Consider the following 23251-nt stretch of genomic DNA (forward strand, 5'->3'; position numbering starts at 1 on the left):
AATTTTGTAAGATCTAGGGCTTTTGCTCAGTTTTTATGGAGATTAAATATAAAAAAATTTGAGAAAACTTGTGAGAAGATCAAGGCTGAGCAACCAAATAAATTTGACCCGATTATCAAGGAAGATGTAAAATCAAAGTTCTTGAGTGATTTTGCCCAGTTCACTCCTGAAGCTGGAAGGAAAATAGTTAGACAATCAAGAGTCCTCCTTCTACTAGAATGGGATATAGCAAATGCTATTATTTTTGATTCAGTAAGAAAGCAGAAGGATGTTCAACTAACAACCCCTGAAGAAGTACTACAAGCTCATAGAGGGGTCAAATTTAGTGATGACCACCAAGCCCTTGTTTTGTGGTCCATAGATAAGAGAGAAAGTACCAAGATGCATGAGTTTCCCACTGCAGAACATACTAGTACATTGATAGTATACAGGACTGGTGAGGTAAGTAGTAAACAAGTAATGGGAATGGCTTCAGAAATGCTAAAATTGGGTGGTGTTGTATCTGGACAAGAAGAAGATAAATTTTGCCAACTCAATGCTAGGTTTGAAGAAGTTCTGAAAGCATATGAGGAAAGGGGTATACAAATACAATCACTGGAAAAAAAAATGTCTCAAATGGAGAGGATACTTGGGAAAAGAAAAATGGGAGAATCCAGTGCACCTACAATTGCATACCCTTCACAATCATTGGTTGGATCTGGATCAACCCCTATTATTGAAATACCTGAAACCCCTGAAAGGCCCCAATTCTATACTGCAGAAGATTTTGAAGAGGAAAAAACAAAATTGCATGAGTTGCAGATGGAATTGAGGAATCAATATGAAGAGAAATTAAAGCAGGGGGTGATATATTTGAGGGATAAAATACAATGGTCAACTTTTTTTGATCTGTTGACAAGAATTGCAACCCTCATGGATGAGTTGAACAGAGATAAGGATAAACTGACTCTTCTTGCACAGAAATGGAGGGAGAGAAACAATGATGTTACAATCATATGTATATCTGCAGTCCAAATGCCTTATCATCAAGTTGAGAAGATTTTTGATTTATTAAATAAGCTAGAAAATTTCGATGATGAAAGAGATTCTTTATAGAGAAGATTAACATTCTATTTTTCCCAATATATGGCTGAAGAATTCACTTTATTTTCTTGTGCTTTAGAATCTATTGATACAATAAAGGAAAAGGAAAAGTGGAAAAGGGAGTTGGATGAGTTATTTAATAAAAGAATAGTAAACATCATGAGTGAGACTGGCCACTGGTTCTAGGCAGAGACAAATGAAGAGCTAATAAAAATATAGTTATTTTATACTGCTATGAGAAAAGAATTTGATGATTTAGAAGAAAGTGCAAATTCTTTAATAATGATACAAAGAGAAGCTCTAAGTTTTGATTGGCTAGATGATGATGCTTTTAATAAATGGAAAAATTAGTTTCTAGAACAAATGTCAGAAGATGATGAGGAGGAAAATGTAAAAGTAAAAGTCACCCTTGTAGTTAATAATGAGGACATGGAAAATCCCCAGGTTGAAATAAATTTATAGGTAACTGAAGATGATACATCACTTTCAAACCTCATGGCTATTTACTCTGAGGATGAAGAATAATTGAAGAATCAAATCTTATCTTCTTGTTTCAACAACTGAGAAGCATAACAAAAAGGGACCCACCAAGGATTGTTCGATGTATTAGTTTTTCTGTTATTTGTTTTTGTCTTTTGTGACAGACATTTGTGAGTATCCTTTAGAAGACACTTGTCACTTTCTTTAGCCTGAAGCTTGTTGCATCTCACACTATTTAAGTGAGATCCCAAGGCTAAAGAATGGGTCTGAATTCTATTTCTTCTAAGTATTGTGCTTAGTCTAGTTTTTGGTCCAAATTTTGAAAGCAAGTTTGTAATGTATTTTGCTATCAAATTCTCTAAGAATACATGAATATAGAATGACATGTGTTTCTTTTTGAAGGCCATTCTGAGTCTACTGTAAAGGATATACCATTTTTAAAGGAAATGAATACAAATTATGAACTGTCCCCATATTAGTTCTTTCTGAATTTTGTCTCCTTTTAAATACTTAGCTACCTTGATGTTGTATGAGTAAAAGCTTGTGCAATTGAATGCAATCTAATTAGGTTGTATATCCATTTATCATTTCTTTTAATTCAATGGATTAAATAAAGGCTTTGATGAATGTGATAAGATTCCTTAAGTATTGAAAAGGATTTTTGAATGATAAGTTCTGATAAGAATTGCTCATAGAATTTGTTGTAAGGCAACAAATTAGATCTAAGAATTTGCTATAGACTCTAAACCCTAATGGATTAGGCACTGATCAAGTTATTTCAGTTGAAGGAGAAATATCTTACAAATGGTTTTTCAAATGCATCATCAAATCAAATTTTACTTTTATTTCCTGTAGATCTTCAAAGTTGGCCAACACTTGTCTGCATGGAATGTTTTAGCTTCAGTTAGCCATTGTTGTTGAAAACATCTGCAGATCTATAGAAGAATTCTTGGCCATATCTGTTTATGGGATGTGTTTATCAAGTTAGTAAGAATTATGTATATGTTTAAGGATCTTGAAATGAGAATCAGAATGAAACTAAGAACAATCCTCATACATTTGTTTCAGTTTTGAACCATCCCTAGGTACACCCACCCTGGTTTTGCAGAACCAAAAGAGTAGAAAACCATCTGTAGTTTTGTTGAAGTTGGGTCCAAATACCTTACATATGCAATTGTTAATAAGAATAGGCTAGCCTTTAGATTGTGTATGTATTGTCATTTTGGTATTAAGCATTTTGTCACTTAGTAGTTTTAGCACTTTTTAAAACACCAACAAGTTAATCCTAAATGTTTTCCCTTAATCCAGAACTATTAGTGTAAATCCTATGCCTAATACTTGAACCCTAACCTAACCACAATAATAACCTTGATGTAAAGTAAGGGGACACATTATGTAATTCCTAGCCAAGGGATCTGAAGAACTAACCTAAAGTTTTACTAAGCAAGCAATAACATGTACAATAATTTACATAAAAAATATAAGAGATTACATTCCTTAATGATTCCTTAATGAGCACATTTACATTTCATTTTTAAATAATTATAACGACTAGAAGTAAAATAAATAACACATCCACATGAAAGAATAACTACAAGTTCAATCCATTTAAATAATATATATTTGTTTTGAATGCCACTTGGCAAATTAATTTGGATTTCACAATCATCCACTATACATGTCACAGGGTATGAAAGGTTGAAAGAATATACATTTATAAAATAGTTTACATCATCCATTTTTTATCCATGAAACAAAGTACAATACAATAAGTAAAATCATTAAATACTAAGTTTTGTGTTTGGATCCCTTGGCGAGGTGTTACATGATTAAATACTTAGTCATATGTTTAGGGTTTTATTGTATAGTTATATGGTTAGGTCGAGGTTAAAGACTTATGTGTTGGAATATCTTATTGGAAAGAATGCTTTTGAGAGGTGGGGGGGTGAATTAGAAGTACTAGCCTTTGATATATTTTTCAATCCTTAGTAATATATTTTTGAAATGAACATGCATGCATATAAACATTAAGCAATCATGAAAAACAAATATGCATCACCACATAACACTTGAGATTTTGGTAACCTAGAAACCCTCCAGGAATAAGAAGGTAAAACTGGGCTGGGGATGATACCCACAAAATCACTACAGTAATAATGTTTGACCACTTCTAATGGTCTGCCTTGTTAAAGGCTTTACACTTTATCAATAGTGACATAGTTAAAGGATTTGTAAACACTTTACATAAAGTGTTACCCTGTCAAAGGATTTAATCACCTATTTAAAGGATCTACAAGATAGTTGTTAATCTAACCTATCATCATAGGATTTCCTTTCTAATACAATTTCTAGAGAGTATTAGGTATAATAAACCTAATAGCTTACAATCCTTTATTACTGATTATAGGTACTTGATCTGCTTTCTTTCGATCTTGATCCTCTGAGATCTAATACTCATTTGTGTCACCTTCTTTGTTCTTGATTAACTAAATATTTTATTGTTGATCTCTTTCTCTAAGTCTTACTACTCTTCACTCAGAGCTCCACTTGTGATTTCGTTATCTCCTTCATCCATCTATATATTTAAAATGTGATTTTTTCTTCCTTATAAAGACATTCAAAGACTTAGGGCTAGGTATGGATCTACGATCCATATTGAATCTCTATTTTCCTAGTCATTCCTTGCACATTTTCTATTGGTTGCATGCCTTCTCCATTTTTCTTATTGGCTGCATGTAGATTGCATAGGAAATACAAAAGACTTAATCTTATCATTTTAATCCTTCAAGATTAATCATATGTCAGCCATGAAAATGATTTACATCTGAGTTTTTGAAGTTACAAACTCATATGTTGATTATGTGTTACTTGGCACTTGCTGATTCCAGATGCTTGGCACATGTAATAAACTGGCTTACTCAGCTCCTATTACATTCCTGTATTGCTCAGAATCCTTTATGACTCGGCACCCTTTATAACTTGGCACCTGAATATTGTGTGGTACTTGGATCATGGTCAGCACCTAAAGTCATTCGGCACTTGATTCTCACTCAGCACCTGATCTTCACTCTGCACTTGAAGGCTTCTCAACACTTGTTGGTTTTTATTACTTGGCACATATTGTGGCTCGACATACATAGTGATCTCGGCTTCAATGTAGAAAGTGATTAAGTGTGTTGGCACTCAAGTGTCAAAAACTGTTTTGAGGCTAACAATCTCCCCCTTTGACATGAGTGACAAAAACACATAACTGACCTTACGAGTACATCTACTAATCTACTTGATGTACATAAAAAGGTTTTAATATCTTAATCAAAACTTTTTAATTTACAATATATGTACCTCAAAATGATTGTAACTCGCCCTGAGTTGATTGTGCCATTATCTATGCTTATCTTGGTAACTAAAATTTGATTTTGTATGCTCTGACTTTTTATCTTATTTCCCCCATTCTCTCATCTCCATCATTCTTGTCTCCCCCTTTATCTTATCTCCCCATTTTTGACACTTATGTCAAAGGGTTTTAAGGGTTAAGACCATATTTTGCCAAAAATGTGTTGTTTACCTCCATAATCATCCTGAGAGATGCATCCCAATTATGCAAAGCAATCTCCAATAATTTATGCTGGATGGCAGTCTTAGCAACAAGTTGAATAAGTCTTTCTGAAGTAGAAAGATTAGGATCTTTCTTGAGAACAGTTTTAGCATAGACTTGTTCTTTATGGAGAATCTCCAAATGTGGGGTAATGGAGGATTGAAGCTATAATAGTTTTTGCTTGATAGTGGCTTCTTCTATTGTTAATACAGCTATCTCTTTCTAAGTGTGAAGCGTTTGAGCAAAATGCTTCTCACTTTGAGCTAGATCTTTTGGTAGCTGCATGCTAGAAATATTCAAATTTCTCTCCAGGCTCATTATCTTTTGGCTGGTCTCTTGTGTGAAGTATGAAAAGTCACACAACTTTTTGTACAATGAGAATATATTCTCAAGTACCTTTTTTACTTTATCTATGACCTTTGCCAATCCAATCTGTGAAAGTGTTATTTCACTAGATATTTTCTTATTAATTTTTCCTTGAAATTTTCTTTCTGACCATTCCATGAGTTTTGCATTTGTTTCATGGTCTACATTTGTGACCTGGTCTACAATGTCTATCAATTGTTCTATTATATGCTTGGATTCATCTGGTGACTGAATACTGAAGGCATCCATAAAGATGTCTTTAATCTCATGCAGTGCTTGTTTTTGTTTATACTCCTTCCTAAGTATCTCTTGCCTTTTTATTCTATTTAAGGCTTCATGCACTTCATTGATTTGATCAATGCTTATTGTTTTTGAGTCATAACTTGCTATGACTATTTCCTCATCTAGTTCAAGATCTCCATAGTGAATTACCCTTGCAAATTTTGTAGAACTAGATCCTGGTGCAAAAATTTGCAGTGGCTATTGTGAAGGAGTCCCCAAGGTAGGAAAATTTATCAATGTTTCTACTGCCTCCTGCTCTTTAGGAGTTTCAATTGTTTTCTCCTCCTGTTGTCTACCTTGATGAATTATTGTAATTTTAGGAAGTGCACCTTGAGTTTGTGATGTAGGATTAGATGTAATAGTCTATCATGTTTGTTCTATTCCTTTGTCTCCTTCTGCACTTAGCTTTTGTATTGTTATGTCAACTATGCCTGATGAAACAACTGTTGGCATTTGAAGTTGAGCACTAGTAGTTGTAGAGATGATGTAAGGTGGTTCTTGTGGTTTCACCTTATCTCTAATTGTGTTTTCTACTAGTTTTTGTAATTCATCCACATTGACCAATACTGGATTTGTACATAATCTTTCTTGTTGTGTGGATTGGTCAAGGATTCTTTTGAGATCCTCTGTAATTAATGGATTGATGTTTTGAACAGAAGTATTAGGAACATCTGTATTGTTATAGTTTTTGCAGGTGTGATGGGTACATGAGGAGGGCTTAAGGGTGGGGATTGTGTGTCTTGCACACTTTGATCTTGTTGTTGCTCTTAGTCAGCTGTTTCCATTTCATTTTGCTTTTATATCTCCTCCTCTATTTATTTCTTTTCTTCTTCCTTCTTCTCTTCTTCTTTCTTTTCTTCTTCTTTTTTCTTTTCTTCTTCCTTATGTTCCTCTCTGCCTTGCTCTACTACTGTCTTCTCTTCTCTCCTTTTTCTTCTCTCTTATGGTGGAGTAGTAGCTTCTTCCTTGTATTCTCCTTCAAGGAGATCTTCAATCTTTTTGTACAAGTTCTTCCATGACTTTGTTGTTCTCTGTACAATTTCTTCCATTTTGTTTTGGAGAATGAAAAATGCTCTGTACTTATGTGTAAACCTAGTATTATGCCTTTTGACTGCTTTCTCTATTTTTTCCTTGGTCAAATCAGGCAGTATACTTGCTAGGGTTGATTCTCTCATTTCCTTCTCCATTCTTAAACAAAAATGCCATCTATCTTCTACAATTTTTGACAGTTCACCTAGCAATTGTCCATCTAGTTCAAGAGGAGTATACTTGAACTATGCCATCATTCCATAAAATGATTCTTCTATTCTATTCTATTCCTCTTTAGTGAACTTATTGAAATCAACTTTATTTATGTTGCTTAAATCTCCATTTCCAATCTTTTTACATAATGTATCAACTGAAAAATGGCTTACCTTTTCAGATTGATCTTCTTCTTCATCAGTATCAAGTTGAGCTACATATTTTCTTCTTTTCCTTGGCTCTTCCTGTGTCTTCTTGATTGGTTTATTCTTTATAGCTTCCTCTTTAGCCTTTTGAGTAGAGGCCCTTGTTGTAGCTCTAGTTGTTGGCTTTTGGGGTGATGGCGTGGCAGTTTTCTTTGGTTTGGGCTGAGTTGGAGGCTATTCTGTTGCCTTTCTCTTCTTTGGCTTGGCCTAGATTGGTGCTTCCTTTGGTTCTTCTTCCTCAGCATCCTCCTCCTTGTCTTCACCTAGGCCTTGAGTTAATCCCATTTGGCCTTGCTCCTATTCATCCTCATCATCATCATTGTCATCATCATCTTCTTCTTCTTCTTCAGCCTCTATTCCTTCACCAAATTTCTTCTTGATTTTCTTCATCAATTTATATTTCTTCTTTAATGTGAAGGGGGTCTTTAATTCCATATTTATCTTTGACCTTACCACATTATAAGTGCCAAAGTGTGGAGCACTCTTATCTATCTCTTCTTCCAATAATGCAGTTATGGTTGCAGATTCTTCATCTATGTTAATCTCATAACCAAATGGCCTTAGCCATCTCACCCTTGGAGCTACTACTTGGATATAGGTGAATTCAATATCAACTAAGAAGCATATATCATTAATATGTTTTTCCACTAAGGAAACTGGTATTCTCACCCTTTACTTCATGGATTTCTTAAAATCCTCAAAATAGCTAGTCATTAAGGTATCAAAATCGTCTCCCACTTGTTCTATATATTCATTAATTTAGGATATGATAGTTTTATCACTTCTCCATGTAACTTTTACAAAAGAGGGAAATTTATTTTGAACATAAAAGAATACACAAACCAGGATTGCTCCAAATTTGCATTGTGCACCCTTTGTCCTTCTTATGGCAGCTAGGTTTTCATTAATCTGTTTTAGTTGCAGTTCTGCAAGATCATAAGTATGATCCTTTTTTACCAATTTGTAGCCTACATCTACTACAATACATGGAACACTGTTGAGTCTAGTGGATTGATAGAACTTATGTGCAATAACTCTAACAGCAAACTCAACTAGAGGATCCTGAATGGTGTGAATTGTCATTCCTCTTTTGTTCCACTGTGCATCTGTTTTTGTAGTGCCTACCCCTAGTTCGCATTTTGTTATCATTGCTGAACTCTTTTAGAGCTAGTTTTATGTTGTTGGTTAGCAGCATTGTTTTGAGACTATCAAATATTGTGCTATGGATTCAGCTTATTATGTGATGTGATTACTTAGATTTTGCATTTCACGTATGTATGATGATTATTTTTAGTGTTCGCAATTATTAATGATGATTAGTAAGATGATTTATTATCATATGTGTTTTCTTATGGATACTTACCCCATACTTGCATGTGTATGGTGTGCGTGATTTCTTTGCGTGTTTGTTTTTATATAGCGTGTCTGATGTGGTTAAGGAAGGGAGTCATAGTCACCTGCTAGTCGGGATCTACACGATGCACCACTTCCTTCCATTGCCTGTTTAGCTTAGTATATATATTGTGCTTGTACATGCATGGTTTTTATGCAGGTTGCAGGTACTGGGTATCGACTTCCCTGAATTGTCAAGATGAGCGTACCCTATCATATCATCTCAATGATAAGAGAGGGGAGATAAATTCTCAAGTCCAAATCCCAACCTTTTAAGACATTTGTTCTAATTGGAAAATTAGGACAAGTATCTAAGTTGAGTACCCTCTGAATGTGTCAGATGACATAATTCGTGATATAACCTTTGGTTTGATTTTTTATGTATTTTGGCTATGATGGATTTTCATATTTTTACCTTGTGAGTCTTTGATGTATTTTCTATTAATTAAGCTTAATTAAATGATTTAATTAATAGTTTAATTAAATGAAAAATTAATATGATATTTTAATATTTATTTTATTTAATTAATTGAGAAATTAATTAAATTTGAAAATAAAAGTTAAAAGTTTAAATTTGGAATGTGACAATATTTATTTTAATAATAATATATTTGGAGTTCATTTTTAAATAAATGACTAAATAATATTATTATTAAAGCTAATAAATATTTTAGCAATTAAGTTTTGGAAAATGAAAATTTAAAAGTGGAAAATATATTAAAATTATTAAAAGATTCTAGATTTCATGTGCTTAAAATATAAATATATTAAGATTGAAGAGTGGAATTATTAAAGTTAGTGCATGAGATTTAATAAATAAATAAATTAAATTGGAAAAAGTAAATTAAATATTATATTAATTAATGTGCATTATTTTTAATATTTAGGAGTTTGCAAATTTTCGGGAGTTGTCATGTAGACAACACAGGAGTTTGCACTCTAAGAATGCACTAGTTGTCTACACTTAGGAGTTAGAATTTTATTTGAGCACATGGTGTCTACAACCTTAAGACTTATCTAGAAGGTTGGAGAAGACCCATGCTTGGTTGTCATGCTTATCTTCTAGTTGTTTCTAGAGACACTCTAGATGCATCTTAGAGGCCTTTAAATAGAGGCTCTCCTAGTGTGTTTTGGGACAAGTTGAATGGAAGCTACAAGCTACAAGCTTAAAATGGAAGCTTCAAAGCTTACATGCATTGGAGAAGTTCATATATTTTCTATATGCTTCCATGCTTCTTCTAGCACTTATAGCCACTTGGAGGATTCGATTGGCTTGGATCTTGGAGGAATTGCGAATGATGGAGAAGGAAGAGATTTTCTATGGATTTCTAAGGCATGGTGGATTAGCATCAGTGTCCAGGTGCACTCGTGATATTCACATATTCTCTTTGCACTATTTCTTTTCCTGTCTTCATTGTGTCTGTTATATGTGTCTGAATACTCTCTATGATTGAATCTACAATTTGAAATCGGAATCTAGATATTTTATTTGGTTGATAAGAAAACAATAGAAAACCTTAGTTTTAGCAATGAAAGAAATTAGCTTAAACTCAGGTTTGGGTCCGAATTAAATAGAATTGAGATTGTGATTTGACAAGGGATTGTACTTAAAATGGAATAATTCTAGGATTAAATCCAAATAGTTAATCTGTCTTCCAGATTCTGTCTACAACAAGATATATATATATATATATATATATATATATATATATATATACACATTTCAAAATTTTATTTAAAATAGAATCATATTGAAAATTCATACGACCATTTAGGAATATGTATATGAGTAAACTATTTTTACTTAAAATGAAGTGGGGAAAAGTTATTTATATATATATAGTTTTGTTATGAAATGAAAATTTATAAAATGTATTTATGGTGCGTCTGGAGAAACATACCCTTTCACCTCTACAGACTGGTCGACCCATTTGGCCGCAGGGTTCTTGCGGTGGTAGTGTACCCGCAGTAGAGTTCGCTCAGAGGCAGCACGGCTGTTAAAAAAGATCGGGAACCAGTAAAGCTTAAAATTATAATATTGTCCAAAGTCTCATTTTTAATTTGTTTTGTTTAATGAAGGTTAACATTATCGATGGGATAAATGCGTTAATGGCTTATTAAGCCATACAGCGATTTGATAATGCTTGTCATGATTTGATTGGATTATGCTTTTATATTTGTTTAGTTTAAAACATGATAAAGCCCATCACATGCAATATAACTATCGCTTAAAATTGTCTTGAGCTTTGCGGAGATTTTAGTTTCATTATATGTTGATTACAATATCACATGGCCTGTCACTCTTATGGATAGCTTTGAAGGGACTGAGCGATTAATAATCGCTTCTTTGTAATATTTTTATGATAAGTTTAATCATAGGTTATATCTATGCGTAGTTTTAATATTGAATTGGAATGCAATTTTATTTAATTAGTAGTGAGCTAGATGCAACCGTTCGGTCATTCACCAGTTTGTAAAGTTTACTTTGAAATTTATCATTAGTATAAACAAGATAATTTAATTAGGGAGGGGCGGGATTGCCCACCCCGTACCCCCATGACCCGTAACCATTTGAAGAGTGCGCCGGCGGACCTGCAACTATAGACCAAGACTATCTGACCGGGCTTTTAAACCACGCGACCCATGCTGTCATGCTTTTCTTTCAAAACACTGCCAAATATCATTAACTTGTGTTAATGTTAAATAAACTATATATATATATATATATATATAACACAATTCATCCGCTGACCATTCACCTGTCACATAAGGGTACTGGCCTCTATGCTGGAGATAGAGACTGCACGATCACTAAGGTAGCGCATGACCATGTGTTATAAGAAATGCAGCTTTAAAAGTTCACAGGGGTGTGAGATATCCCTTAATTATTTATTTGTGTTTATGAATTCTGATTCACAATAAATTTAGTTTATGTAAAACGTATTTACATTTTTTAACTTGTTTTTTTTTATGCCATTTAATATTTATAATCATTGCTAAACACTTTAAGAGTTTAGAATTTATAAAGTAGGATTAAATGGTGTGTTACCCAACTTATAATTGAGGGGTTTAAATCTTTAGTAATATTCAGTTATATTTTAAGTTACCATCAATATGTTTCAGAGGTATAGACCGTGAATCCTGAATATATCATATTGATTAATTTAATTAAATACTATCTAATTAAGATTAATAAAGGAAGATGTTCTAAAATGATTATAATATGGGTATATATAAATATTAAACAGTGGTAATCAATGTTAGTATGATTCTTATTAAGATAAATCTTATTAATATGTTAACTATTTGTTAGCATTTCTAAGTGTAGATGACTTTTAATTGGTTTTATATGATTAATCTAATTAAACTAGATTTAATTATAATTGGATAATGGTTGAAGGAGAATATTTAATTCATAGGTGGAATATTATGGTCGATTTATTAACAAGATCTTTATAATAACTTGTTATTATTAACAAGTTATAATTTGGATTAGAGTATAGTCGATTTTAAATCAACTGATATTCATTAGGTCATAGATATGGTTATGTAATTATTAATTAAATCAATTAGAGTTAATTAGATTTAATTAATAATGAAGTTATGTATTAAATTTTTAATTGATATACTAATATCGATTCCTCTAGCGAAGTTGTGAAGTATTTACAATGAAGTTGATAGGTCTTATTCTTATGACTTGAATAATGACTTTAGATATTTTAATGGTGAAGACTTAGTAATATATAATTGAGAATTATTAGAATGATAAAAGGTCAAGGATTGTGAACCAATATTAATTGATCATTCTAATGAAGTTATAATCTCTTATTCGAAGAATGATAATTGGTCCTCTTATAATATAACAAATAATAATCCTAGAAAAGTTGAAAGGTTAATCAATTAGAATATGGATCATGGTTAAACATAGAGGACAATTTAATTAAAGGTTAATGATGATCAGTTTAGTGAATATTTATGCTTAAGTTATTCTTAGAATGTAATTCTTAATAATGGAAGGATAATGTTATCGGGGAACAAATGGGTTGACTTGTAGGTCAAATGATGAAACTTGAGACACTTGAAAGTATACTTGCAACAGAAAATTGGAAACCCCTACACAATATTCAACTATGTGAATTTAGTAAACTAAAACATGTGTTTGCATTGTGTATTCTCTATGCTTCTTGTTTTGGGTTTTGGGTTAACTAGTGTTGACCAATCTTAGGTTGTTACTAGAGGCTCGGGGGTTATGAGATGTGTTGGCATGTTGATCTTATTTGGTCTCAATCTTTAAAAGCCCAACCATGGTAATGTGATCGTATGCTCTATGAAATCTTTGTAGTTACTGATTGTTATTGTTCATCAGTCTTCATGTGTGAAGCTGAGATGTATGAGACACTTGAGCTAATCATTTTTGGGTCATCGATCAGTTATCCTTGGATTATTTTCTAGTCACCATGATGGGACTGAAATGTGGATTTATTTCTTGATGATGTCATGTTGTGACATGTTTGGCTCAACCATTTTGGAGTCTTCAATCAGTATGATTTTGAGATATTCTTGGTTGCTTGTTGAGAACCAATGGATATTGTGATTTATTTTGAGATGTATTTTGGTTATTGAGAACCAATGGATACTTATGATTATCAGTGATGCCTTCAGTTGCCAATAGAGACCTGTTATGGTCATAATTTTCTATGGATGCTTTTCAGATGCTCATGGAGATTTGATGATTCTTATCTTGGAGATTTGATGATTCTTATTATGGATATTTGATGCTTATATTGTGGATATTTGATGATTCTTTTTATGGATTATCTTTTGGATTTTCTTTACAGTTGCTTGTAGAGGACTATGGTGATTTTATGATTCCATGAGCTTAGGGTAGGTAATCTACTTGTAGTGTCAGGAAGTGGCTTGCAATGGGGGTCGGGGCCCTAAGTGGCTACCAGGGTAACTCATTGTAAGTTTGGTTAATAAGTGATAACATTTACACACTAAATGGGGATTAAATGAACCTAAAAAGATAATTGTTTTGATGTTCTCGCCCATGCCTTGAGCACTTGTACAGGCTAGGATGGGAGTAGTGAGAATGCATGGTTGCGACCGTGCATTCCGTAGTATGCCTCGTTAGTATGAGAGGGTACTAGTGGCTGCATGAGATCAGTATGGACCCGTGGAGTTTAGCTAACTGCCAGGGTAACTTGTACGTGATAATTGTGATGACACTTTCCCACTTATAGAGTAGGTTTCCTACATGTCTTTGTGTGCCTTTGGAAATTAGATGTCGATTTTGTGTGTGTTGGAACCTTTGAGTAGTATACTTTTTAGGATTCCTGGCTTTAGAGAGTATTTATGCTATGTGGTTTTGATAGCCTGTTTGGGACTTCAGATTATCTCCTCAGCATGGTGGGAGTGGACCACTTAGCTACCACATGGTCTGTTGGTAGTGTATTTTCCACTCTTATGATTTGAGATCCATTGAGACACCATGGCTAGAGTATTCTTGGTTGGTATTTATCTTCATTCTATTCTTGGAGCATTATGATAGATGATATACCCTATGATGGATGTATTTACTGGTATGTTCTTATATTGATGATTTGCATATGATGATGTTATCTTATGTTTTACTTTGCATGTTAGTAGGATGTTTTTAGGAGTGACATTCCTACTATGATAATACTGATGATCTCTTCGGTGCTTTGGAATGTTATGCATGGAGGGATGGCTAGGATCCACGATGATCTAATGATGCTATTTACGATTGGGAGGAACCTTGCACTTAGTTAATTATGTTTGTGATATATGGTTATCTTTTATGATGGATGTTTATATCTTTTGTGATGTTGTATCATGTATGATATGTGGTTTCATTTACTTTAATTGCATCATGGATTAGTATTAGATGATGATGTTCTTTATTTACATGGATGTTTATTCTTTTAAGCCTTTCATACCCTATGATATGTACAGTGGATAATTGAGCTAAACTAAAATGTAATTTCTAGAAAGACACTTGTATATTGTTTAAGAACATTGGATGTATCATTGTTATTTCATAAGGATGTAATGTTAGATGAATAGTTAATTTAGATGTGATACAACGTTAAGGGATTTTTAAAGAATATAATCTGTTATGTATGTTATGTTTTACTTTTAGTTGGATGTTACTATTGCTTCTACGAATGTTATGAATGGTTTATCTTTCATATTTAAAATAAATAAAAATTGTTTGGTAAACTTAGTGAAATTCTTTGGATCCCTTGGCGGGGCATTACAGTTTTCTTTTCAATAACCTCCTTCGATTCACTTCTCAAGGTCTTGAATCGATCTAGGGTAGGATATCTAGTTACCCTATGAATGATTCCTTTTGTGATTTTGACAGGGACATCTTCTAACCATAGACTACCATCATGAATTTTGCTCAACACAAGTCTGATCCATTCTATTTTAAACATAGTGGGAAAACTCAAAACTCGGGTTAAACCCTTCCTTTCGACAATTTTGTATTCATCTTTCAAGACTCCATCGACACATAGCTTCGCAAAGGCTTCTCTTATTTCCATGTCCCCTATGGCTCCTATCTTGCAATTATAGCATTTTCTTACATCCTGAACCATAACAACATTTGGGGGTATGCAAGAAAGGGCTTCGGCGGGATCATTTTTGTATGCAACTTTAGGGATAGGGAAAAAATTAGGCTACCTAACCTCATTAGATACTAATTGGACTTCAAACGACTCGTTGTCCTTGGTTGTCTTGGAACTCGAAGCCATTTATGCAAACTAGGGTTTCTTTTTCACAGAAATACGAAACTTTGTAGCTCAGCAGAAATGAAAATACCTCAAGATCGATGAAAATGCATTATAAGAGGTTGCAATCTACTTGGAATGTTGGATTCACTGGTATGAAGTCACTCTTCTCTCTTTCCTTTCTCTGCTTCTTGATTGTGATGAGGAAAAGTGATTGAAATCATGATAATATACCCTATTTTCATTGTATTAAATGCTCAACTACAAACTCGGCCTCTGAAGGATTTTTAACATTACTCAGCTTACACTACATTTCCACTTCACTCGGCTTCCATAGGAGTTACTCAACTCGGTCGCTATTAGGAACTTGGCATGTATTGGAGTTTTACTTGGCATCCAAAGCTAGTTTGGCATCACCATTTTGTCTTGGCATCTTGTTTCATGCTGATTTATATTTTGCATTGCTTTTTCATGGTTTAGGGTTGATGTATGATACTTCCTTATATGTATCAACCCATTAGTCTCATCTTGAGATTTAATTGGATGAGAAATGATCACTTCACCTTGTGGGTGAAGTGACCCTTTCATTTGATGTACTTGACTCATTCTTTATCTGCCATGTCTTCTTCATGTTTTTTCTTATGTGTTCCACATCAATCTTTTATTTGCCCTTGTTTGATTCAATTTTTGGTGCTTTTGACCTTGTAAGATAGTTTCTGCTAATGTGACCAATTTTTAGGCAACTAAAACATGTGGTTTGGCTTAGCCACCTACTATAATTCCCTCTCAAATGTGTTCTTATGCAATTCTAGGGTATATGTCCATATTCTTGACAATAATGATAGCTACACCTAGTGTTGTAGTCCTGATGGTACTAACTTTCATTTCTTTTTGTTTTTGTTGGTTGATTTGATATCCACATAGGCTTTGATCTGCATTCAAATGCTCTGTGTCCATACTTCTTATAATTATGACAATGTCCATCAAATCTTTGTGTCCTTATAACTCTACAGTCTTGTGTCATATGTCCTTGCATGTTGCACTTGTGATAGTAACTCTTGTTTTCGGGTGTGTTTGTCTGATTGATTCTTCCACTCTTGCAAACATTAGCAGTATGCCCCTTTTTATTACAGTAATAACAAATGGGTTTAGAGTCCTTAACTTTGTCACCTTTTTTCTCAACACTCTTTGATGATTCTCCAATTTTAGTGCTGTTGTATCCAAGTCCTGATGTATCATGGGCTGATCTTGGAAATTTCATCAACTGTTCAAAGTACTTGATGGCTTCACTTGATTTGTTGAGATTCTCTGCTACCTCTTTTTCTCTTTTCAATTCATTCTGCAATTGATCATTCTACATCCTTAAAGTAGAGATCTCAATATCTTTCATATTAAGTTCATGATGAAGGTTCATCATTTGAGCAAGTGTATCCATCTGCATGTTAGAGATCCTTGATAATTCAGTACATTTTTCTTCAAGTCTATTTGCAAGATTCCTTTTCTCATCTTCCATCATAACTTTGTCCTCAACTGCTCTTTTCTTTTGTTCAATAATTTCACATAACATTATGGTCTGTGATTCATGTTCCATCTTAAGAGATCTTATCTCATTTGCTTGAGCTTTTTTTTTCTCCATCAGTTCTGCTATTCCTGCATCAAACTCTTTAGTGTCTTCATTGGAAAACACTTGTATGGTATCAATCTCCTTGTAGTGTGTATCATTTTCAGCTATGGCTATCTCCTTTCTTCTTTTTAAAGATTTTCTTAATTCCACTCTAGCTTCCTCTACTTTTTGTAGAGCGAGATGCACATCTATCACCTGGTTTTCAATGATCTTTCCAAGTTTAAAAACTTCCATCTTTAGATCTTTTCCTCCAAGTTGTTATGCTTCTTTTTGAGAGAAAGTGGCTCTGATACCAATTATTGGAAGATCTTATTGGAAAGAATGCTTCTGAGAGTGGGGGGGTGAATCAGAAGTATTAGCCTTTGATATATTTTTCAATCCTTAGTAATATATTTTTGAAATGAACATGCATGCATATAAACATTAAGCAATCATGAAAAACAAATATGCATCACCACATAACACTTGAGATTTTGGTAACCTAGAAACCCTACAAGAATAAGAAGGTAAAACTGGGGTGGTGATGATACCCACAAAATCACTATAGTAATAATGTTTGACCACTTCTGATGGTCTGCCCTATTAAAGGCCTACCCTGTTAAAGGCTTTACACTGTATCAATAGTGACCTGGTTAAAGAATTTGTAAACACTTTACATGAAGTGTTACCTTGTCAAAGGATTTAATTACCTATTTAAAGGATCTACAAGATAGCTGTTAAGCTAACCTATCATCATAGGATTTCTTTTATAATACAATTGCTAGAGAGTATTAGGTATGATAAACCTAATAGCTTATAATCCTTGATTGTTGATTAAAGGTACTTGATCTACTTTCTTTTGATCTTGGTCCTCTGAGATCTAATACTTGTTTGTGTCACCTACTTTGTTCTTGATTAACTAGATATTTAATTGCTGATCTCTTTCTTTAAGTCTTACTACTCTTCACTTAGAGCTCCACTTGTGATTTCGTTATCTCCTTCATCCATCTATATATTTAAAATGTGATTTCGTCTTCCTTATAAAGGCATTTGAAGACTTAGGGTTAGGTATGGATCTGTGATCCATATTGAATCTCTATTTTCCCACTCTTTCCTTGCACATTTGCTATTGGTTGCATGCCTTCTCCATTTTTCTTTTTGGTTGCATGTAGATTGCATAGGAAATACAAAATATTTAATCTTATCATTTTAATCCTTCAAGATTCATCATATGTCGGCCATGAAAATGGTTTACATCTAAGTTTGTGAAGTTACAAACTCATATGCTAATTCTGTGTTACTCGGCACTTGTTGATTCCAGATGCTCGGCACATGTAATAAACTAGCTTACTCAGCTCCTGTTACATTCTTGTATTGCTTGACATCCTTTATAACTCAGCACCCTTTATAACTCATCACCTGAATATTGCTTGGTACTTGGATAATGGTCGGCACCTAAAGTCATTTGGCACTTGATTCTCACTCGGCACTTGATCTTCACTCGACACCTGAAGGCTACTCGGCACCTGAAGATCACTCGGCACCTGTTGGTTTTTCTTACTCAGCACATATTGTGGCTCGGCATACATAGTGATCTCAGCTTCAATGTAGAAAGTGATTAAGTGTGTTGGCACTCAAGTGTCAAAAACCATTTTGAGGCTAACATTATGAATATAGTTAGTTTTACTTTCTTTGTTATATGGTTTACAAACTAATCTATAATTAGTCACTAGTTATTTGAAATCAATATTTATTTGTAATTACATGTTTAAACAATGAATTTACATCTATAATCTAATCATTCAACATTATAATTTGCATATTAAATACATTTCAAAACATCTAAAATAATAATTTTTAAATGAACATCTACGAAACTATTATTTAAATTAACAGATACAATAATCTAAAGATAATACTCATTAACAATAAAAATTTACAATTTTATGAATATTAAAATTGAAAAAAAAAATTTAAAACAAATAAATTTGATGGTATATAAAATGTAAAACTGAAAATAATTAAGTAAAATAGTACATAACAAAATAAAATACCTGGTATGTTGGAAAATAGTAGTAGGGGGCGGTTGGTAGAGGTCAAAAACGGGCTCCCATATTGCTCTAAAATTAGGCTCCCATTTTTTAAATGCTAAAAATGACACTCAAAACACCAAAAAAGGGGTATTTGTAATTTTTTGAAATCGGGTACCCATGCCCAATTTTTAAGTAGTTCAGGCACCCAATCCGCTTTTCAAAAATTGGGTACCCATTTCTAAGAGGTCCAATTCCATAGATTTGACTTCTGTGGAATTGCAACCCAACTTTGTGCTCATATATATATATATATATTTCTTAGTTTGAATTTTGACTTATTTAGTTAGCCTATATATGTTTCTTTAACATAATCTTCAATGCTAGTGTTACTTTTATTCAAAACCTTAAACCACATTCAACGAATCAAAACACAATTCAAGGCTATAATATACCATATAATTTTATGAACTACAAACAATAGATTGATCTATTTCTATTATTCTCTAATTTATTTTCATTGGTAGCATTTATATTTATGTATGTATTTTTTGTCTTGGATAAATACTAAATTAATGTTTGATGATATATATAGAGTGGTGGTCCATTTTGGCATGTGAGAATAGGGCATAGGGATGGAGTGATGTCTCAACAAAGTGAGGCCTTGAGTAACATTCCCTCACCATTTATGAACTTTCCACAACTTCAGGCATCTTTTGCAAGTAAAGGGCTAAGTGTCAAAGACCTCATTGTTCTCTCTAGTATGAAAAATATCAACGAAATATTTTATTGAACTATTGTTTAATCCCAAATTAAGATTCTAATATTATTATCATTAATTATGTGAATAGGTGGGAATATAATTAGTATCAATCATTACAATCTATTTAGCAATAGACTTTACAACTTTACATGGAAAGGAGACATGGGTCCTTGACTTGATCTCACCTATGCCCAATTTTTGAAGACCAAATGCACTAGTGTGACAGACACTACAACTACTATTGAAATGGATCCCAATAGTTCCCTTGCCTTTGATAGTCATGATTTTATTAATCTTGAAGAAAACAATGGCCTCTTCCAGTCTGATGCTGCCCTACTCACAAATTCTATTGACAAAAAACATGTTGACAAGTAGATGAAAGATAATAGCTTCTTTGAAAACTTCAAGAATTCCATGCAAGAAATGTCAGATATCCAAGTGCTCACTGGAACAACAGGACAAATTAGGCATCGTTGTGCATTCATCAACTAAGATCATATGAAGCACAAGAGATTCTACATTATTTTAATTTTTTGGTGTGGGCAATTTCATTGAAGGAAAATAAAATAGGTATCAACCAATAATAGTAAGAAAATTTACACTAGGTATATTGATGTAATGCCAAGAAGGGTGGGTTCACATTTACAAATGTAACTAGGTTTGGAATTTTTTTGAATAAAATATAATGAATTTTTTCATTATTTAATTTTTTTATTTCATAAGGAAAGTAAATAATTTATTTACAAATAAGCTATTCTAAAACAATCTCTCAAGTAGTTGTAGTTATTCAGAAGTCTTAATTTATTAATCTCAGTTTAACAAATACTTAAATATAAATTATTAAGAATCACATGAATATATATATCTTATTATACAAAATGACACAAATTGGTTTACTAATTAATCTAAACTACACTTTCAATACAAAATAAGTTATAATCTATTTTATCCCACCATGCATTTGAATCAACAAAACTTTTTTAATGGTATTGTTCATCTTTAAAGTTTTTGTTGGTTCTTATGCATCTTTTTTTATTTATGGTGACATTGTAGATAATATTATCTTATATTCTAAGTGTAGTTTGTTCCATTATATTCCAAACTCTTCAAATGTTTGATAGTGAAGTTAAGAATTCATAATTTGATTTTAATGGCATTGTTCATCTTTAAAGCTTTTGTTGGTTCTTATGCATCTTTTTTGATTTATGGTGACATTGTAGATAATTTTATCTTATATTCTAAGTGTAGTGCCTGCCCTAGTTCGCATTTGTGTTATCATTGCCAAACTCTTTCTCGGTGAATTTTCTATTAATTAAGTCTAATTAAAAGATTAAATTAATGATTTAATTTAATGGAAAATTAATATGATATTTTAATATTTATTTTATTTAATTAATTGGGAAATTAATTAAATTAAAGAATTAAATTTGAAAATAAAAGTTATAAGTTTAGATTTGGAATGTGATAATATTTATTTAATTTAATACTAATATATTTAGAGTACATTTTTAAATAAATGCTAAATAATATTATTATTTAAGTTAATAAATATTTTATTAATTAAGTTTCAAAAATAAATTTAAAAGTGGAAAATATATTAAAATTATTAAAAGATTCTAGATCACATGATGCGTGCATGTGATTAAAATATATTAAGATAAAACAAGTGGATTTAATAAAGTGAGTTCATGAGATTTAAAATTCATAAATTAATTTTTAAAAAATAAAAATAAATAAATAAAATGAACATTAAATAAATTAATGTGCATTATTTTAATATTTATTCACACAGGAGTATGCGAACTCTTGTGAGTTGTCATGTTGACAATATAGGAGTTTGCACTCTAATTATGCACATGTTGTCTACACTTAGGAGTTAGCACATTATTTGAGCACATGGTGTCTACAACATTCTAAACACCTCATAATGTTTATCTTATTATTGTGGAAGTTATGTGCTTAGTTTTCATTCTTATCTCCTAGTTCTTTCTAGACACATTCTAGATGCATCTTAGAGGCCTTTATATAGAGGCTCTCCTAGTGTGTATGGACATCCTCATATGCTTCGACAAGCTCATATGCTTCTACAAGCTCATAGGCTTCTACATCTTCATATGCTTCAACAAGCTCATATGCTTCTACAAGCTCATAGGCTTCTACATCCTCATATGCTTCTACAAGCACTTCTAGTCACTCGGAGGGGTTCGGTTTTTGGAGAAATTGCGAATGTTGGAGAAGGAAGGAATTTTTGAAAAGGAGAAGATTCTAAGAGGAGGAGCTTCTCTAAAATTTTCTAAGGCATAGCGAATTAGTATTAGTGTCCAAGTAGGCACACATGATTATTTTGCATATTTTATTACACTCTTTCTCTTCCTGTCTTTATCGTGTTTGTTATGTGTGTCTGAATAATTCCTTATGAATGAATCTTCAATTTTTTAATTTGGAATTTGGACATGCACATTGTTTCATCTAGTTATGGGAATTAAAAATATTATTACAATCTGCCTTAGTAGAATCAAGATTTGGAAATTGATTCAGGTTTGGGTTCGAATTAAAATAGAATCTTATTATTATGCATTAGTTTTATATGATTTATTAACTCATCTAATTTAATTTAATTTAACTAAGATTAGTTAATAGTAGAAGAAGTGTGATTAATTATTAGTCAATTTAAGTAAATGGATTTTTAAATGAGGGCAAATTAAAAGAAAAGAGATATCAATAAGTGTTTAGTGGAATTAAATAATTATTGAATTATTAATGAGATTGATTTTACTTAAAATCAATGAAGATTATTTTAAATAAATGATTTTCCTTGAAATGTTTTAAGGAAATTGTAAACTGATTATTTGAAGGTTGATAAGTATTATTCTAATAATTTGAATAATGGGAGACGCTTCTTGGAATTATTAGTAACATTGATTTTTAGTGAAATAATGTGAATAATTTTATCTAAAAGTCAATGGGAACTAGTTCAATGATTTAAATAAGTAAACAAGTATCTTCTGATTATTTTAGAAAATTGGTTTAAAATAATGGAGGGATAATTCTATGTTTTATTCAAAAAAGATAAATGGGTTGACTTGGAGATTAAATGAAGAATCTTATACACTTGAAGTATACTTGAAATGAAAGTAAAACCTCATATTTGGCTTAACCATGTGATTGCAAAAGCAAACCAAAACATGTGTTTGTATCTTGTATCTCTATGTTATCTATGTTTTGGGGTTTTGGGGTTGACTAGATTGTTGACCAATCATAGGACGTCTACCAGAGGCTCAGAGGTTATGAGATGTGATGTCATGTTGATGTTATTTGATCTCGATCTTTTTAAAACCCAACCATGGTAATGTGATGGTATGCTTTATGAGATGTTTGTATTTACTGATTTTTATTGCTTTCCAATCTTCTTGTGTGAAACTGAGGTGTATGTATTTGAGATACTTGACTTAAC

General features: G+C 32.3%; 1 pseudogene; it reads left to right on the top strand.

Annotated features, from left to right (window-relative positions):
- LOC149572525 (peroxidase 39-like) overlaps positions 1-20289 on the top strand; it is a 36468-nt pseudogene extending 16179 nt beyond the window's left edge.
- The last annotated feature ends 2962 nt before the right edge of the window (positions 20290-23251 follow it).

The sequence above is a fragment of the Cupressus sempervirens genome, chromosome 2 (assembly GCF_028749045.1).
Source record: "Cupressus sempervirens isolate cs-2001-9-10 chromosome 2, ASM2874904v1, whole genome shotgun sequence".
Taxonomy (NCBI): domain Eukaryota; kingdom Viridiplantae; phylum Streptophyta; class Pinopsida; order Cupressales; family Cupressaceae; genus Cupressus; species Cupressus sempervirens.